The sequence below is a fragment of the Sciurus vulgaris genome, assembly GCF_902686455.1.
Source record: "Sciurus vulgaris genome assembly, chromosome: 6".
Lineage (NCBI taxonomy): Eukaryota > Metazoa > Chordata > Mammalia > Rodentia > Sciuridae > Sciurus > Sciurus vulgaris.
In genome coordinates, this window is record NC_136466.1 from 61,118,086 (window position 1) to 61,121,918 (window position 3,833).

A 3,833-nucleotide genomic window follows, 5' to 3' on the forward strand; every position below is an offset into this window, starting at 1 on the left:
GCAAGAACACTTCCATTAGTTGAACAGAACATCTTCAAATATTTCAAAAGGTTTTCCCCAATTGTCTTTTCATTCCTGGTTTTTAACAAATTTTGGAGATTTTCAACAAACTTTGGAGTTGTTCCAAGGAACACACAAATTCTCAGCCACACTCTGCCAGGATGCATCATCCCAACCAAAAAGGACTCAATAGTAGTTTAAGCCTGCCTGCAGCTTCTCCACATCATTTGTCACTGGTGATGCCCTCCATAGGCAAGGCAGCCAATATTTTAGCCTTCAAGGCTTCTAGCCTGGTAAACTGCTTATGAGAATCCTGGTTTCTTACAATGGCTCTCTCAGTAATATTGAGAAGGGAAAGAATAAAATCATGGTGCTTTTGAACAGGCAGATCCTTTCAAGATCGGAAAATCATACTTAGATGAATCACAGATATCAAAAATTTGTGATTCATCAATGTTTTTCTTCTTAAAATTACACAATTCTCTCGGATCTGCTACAGGATATTTTCTCTGTCAAAGGTCATTGGCTTAGATATCTGTGCATTTTTTAAATCACAGTCTACCTTGGTTCTCACAAAGTAAAAATTCTTCATCATTTTGATTGCCTTGGCCAGATCTAGATCATTTTTCTTGAAGCATGTAGAAGAAACAATAATGAAGTCATACTCCCTAAATTTTACTTTCTCCAGGTAATCTTTTGGCCACTCACTAAGGTGAGTCCAATCCCAGGCAGGTCAGATTCTCATGTTGGAAAAATTTGGGTGTTCATATGGAGTCCTCTCCGTGGTCATCTCCACCACCCCAACAGGAGCCGCCTCTTTTCCCTCATGTCCAACCCCTCTCAGGGCATCGATGAAACTCGTCTTCCCTGCTCCAGACTCCCCTGTCACAGCGATGCTGAGTCGGGCATTATGAATTTCTTCTACTACACTATTGATTGCAGAGGTTGCCCCCTCAATGTTCCCTTTTCTCAGTTGTAACTCTATCAAACTGATGGTTTTCTGAGAAATGATTTTGTTTTCTGCCTCCAGGTTCTTAAAATATGCAGTGAAGCTGGGGACCATATCATGGTGGTGATCATGATCAGAAGTATGAGAGAATCATTGACCCAGGACTGTGCATAATCGAAGTACCTGAAAGATGGAAGAGGAGAGTTGAAAGGATTACTATGCCGGAAGAATGTCTTTGAGCTTTGATCTCACCCAAAGTGCTGCAGGCTGCCATTTCCCCCAGTTAGGTCCAGAAACAGATCAGTTTTCATATCTTTCTGTTTTTCTCTTATTTAAATTCTTTTATTACGGGAATATTTAAGCTCAAAGTTAAGGAAAATAATACAAAAAAAAAAAAAATGCAGGTCTCCTTTAGAGTCAACAATCGCCAAAACATGGCCAATGCTTATTCACCTAATCCTGCTAGAGGACGCAAATGAATCCAAAGCATCACCTCATTCCATGCACAAATACTTCAGCACCTTTCTTCAAACTACAAAGAATTTTGATTAACATAAATTTCATAACATTACGTTGAGAAGTAAATAGTAATTCATAATCATCAGAATCAGTTTCATACTCCTCAATAGCCTTGTAGAATTTTGTGTTTTTATTTTACACCACTGACTTAAATCAAGATGTCAATAAAAGCCAGATGCTGTTTTGGGTTGCTCTTTCTGTGGGGAGGTGAGATCACTGGAAGGTCCTCGTCTGCCACCACCTTATGCCACTTCCTCTGGAGATGTCATTTTGAAATGAAACTATTCTAATCCCTACTGAGGCAGAATTGCTGGTGACTATGTGAAACTTGCATTAAGCAAGAATAAAAGATTAGAAATGACATATTGACTCTTCAGCATTTGAGAGCCAATCCAAAGTCCCCATGAATTTAAAGTGCTCTTAACATTTCAGATTTTAAAACAGCCATTACCCTCAATGAGGGAGCATCTTGATCTTGCAAGTTTGTGAATATGTTCTCACCTGTGTGGAAAGGATGATAGTAAAGTGGTGAATCGAAATCTAAGATTCAGTGAACTAAATGGATATAGATGATAGGAAAGCAAAATAGGAAATTGGAAACTGAACTACCAGTCACAAGTTAACACTTTTTAAAGGATTGCCCCTGTTAGGAATTATTTGTATTTAAACAACTCTTGTTTAAAATATAGCCCAATCATTTTCACATGTAGCTTATAAGCCAGATGAGTTGAAAATTAGTGTTCAAAAGTTCAACAAGTATGAATTTTTTCTGCATGCTTATGAGATTTTTCTTCCTAAGTTAGAGATACAACTCTCAAAAAACTTGGAAGACATTCAGTCTAACTACCAGAGGAATAAAAAAGAGAAAAAGAGGTAATAAACTAAACTCCATTAGAAAATAAAAGGAAAAAATAAGTCCTAGTGTAAACTTTATACATATGTGAATACATATATTCATATATTTGTATATATATAATATATATGAATTCAGCCCACCAATTATAACAGAAACAGAATCAACAGAAATGAAATAAGGTAAACCCAAAATTGATGCACCTGAAAATCAACCAACAAAAAAAATAGAAATCAACAAAATGTAATTAGAGGGATAAAAGAAAGGTTTTTTTGTATAATAAAATCTTATAGGGTTAAAAGAAAGATATTATACAAAGAAACATCAAGAAAATATAAGGATCAGGAACATTTGTACCCTTTTATAAAATCATATATTCTCATCACACAAGAATATTAATTATTGTAGTACTTACACTCTAGAAATAAGATGCTGCCAATTTCTATCACCAGAGGAAATGGTAAGCAGAGCAGATGCCTCCAAGAGGTTCAGTATACAAGTAGCAAGGAAAAAAGAAAAAGAAAAAATACAAATGGATCAGGGTGGCAGGAGACTTCTCAAAGAGCCTCTAATAACCCATGATGTCTATAGTCACTTGACTGTGGAATTCCTTTACTCTGGTATTGAAATTAGTAGGAAAGCAAGTAAAAAACTACAGTAAACGAGTGACAGTGATAGAAGTTAAAATTTTTTTCAAATCCCCACTGAAAAATAAAAGGTCAGATCCAAATGCTTTTGAAAGGTTTTTAAGGAATCAAACATCAGAGAATATAAAATGTAAATGTGTGTGTGTGTGTGTATGTGTGTACAGATCTAAGGAAAAAGCTAAGAACCATGCTTAATTCATTTTAAATGTGATAAAACACTGAGGGTGAAACTGAAAAATTAGAGAGAATAAGATATTAATGCCTATAATTATTTCTGAAAATCATTCTAAATAATAGCATTAGCTACCTGAAAATATCATACATACATACATGTTTATATGAATGTATATGATATATACACATATGCCTTTATATTAAATCCCATAGAAATATATAAACAGTCTATTAATATGAGTGTGACATTTTAGAACAAGAAGAAAACAAGATTGTTTTTGAAACAATTTTTAGCTAGCTTAGGTTTGGCATCTTTACATTCTCTTCTCCCTCAAACTATCTCTTCTAAGACTTCCCAGGTCATCACATGAACTCCCACCCTTAATTAAGGAAACACAGTAAAACCTTCAATAATCTTTGATCCTCCTCTTCATATCTAATCCTCTATTAAATTTGTAAGCAACCTTTCTGATTCTTTCTGCAAGTTTATTCACTTAGATCAATCATCATAAAGCAATCACTTGACCTGGTCCAAGACACCATCATTTCCAGTTTGAAATATGTCACTTAACACTTAACTATTTCTTCTGCCCTTGTCTTGCTGACAGCATTGATTTTCAAGCATAGCCAGAGTTATCCATTAAATGCATAATTAGATCATGTCACTACTCTCCTTAAAGCCACCACAGGG

At 35.2% G+C, this 3,833-nt stretch overlaps 1 pseudogene across 1 annotated transcript; it reads right to left on the reverse strand.

Annotated features, from left to right (window-relative positions):
* Positions 1-223: 223 nt before the first annotated feature.
* On the reverse strand, positions 224-1,063 carry LOC306664301 (interferon-inducible GTPase 1-like; annotated as a pseudogene). The gene has a single exon. The product of its transcript is annotated as an interferon-inducible GTPase 1-like (transcript).
* Between the last annotated feature and the right edge of the window lie 2,770 nt (positions 1,064-3,833).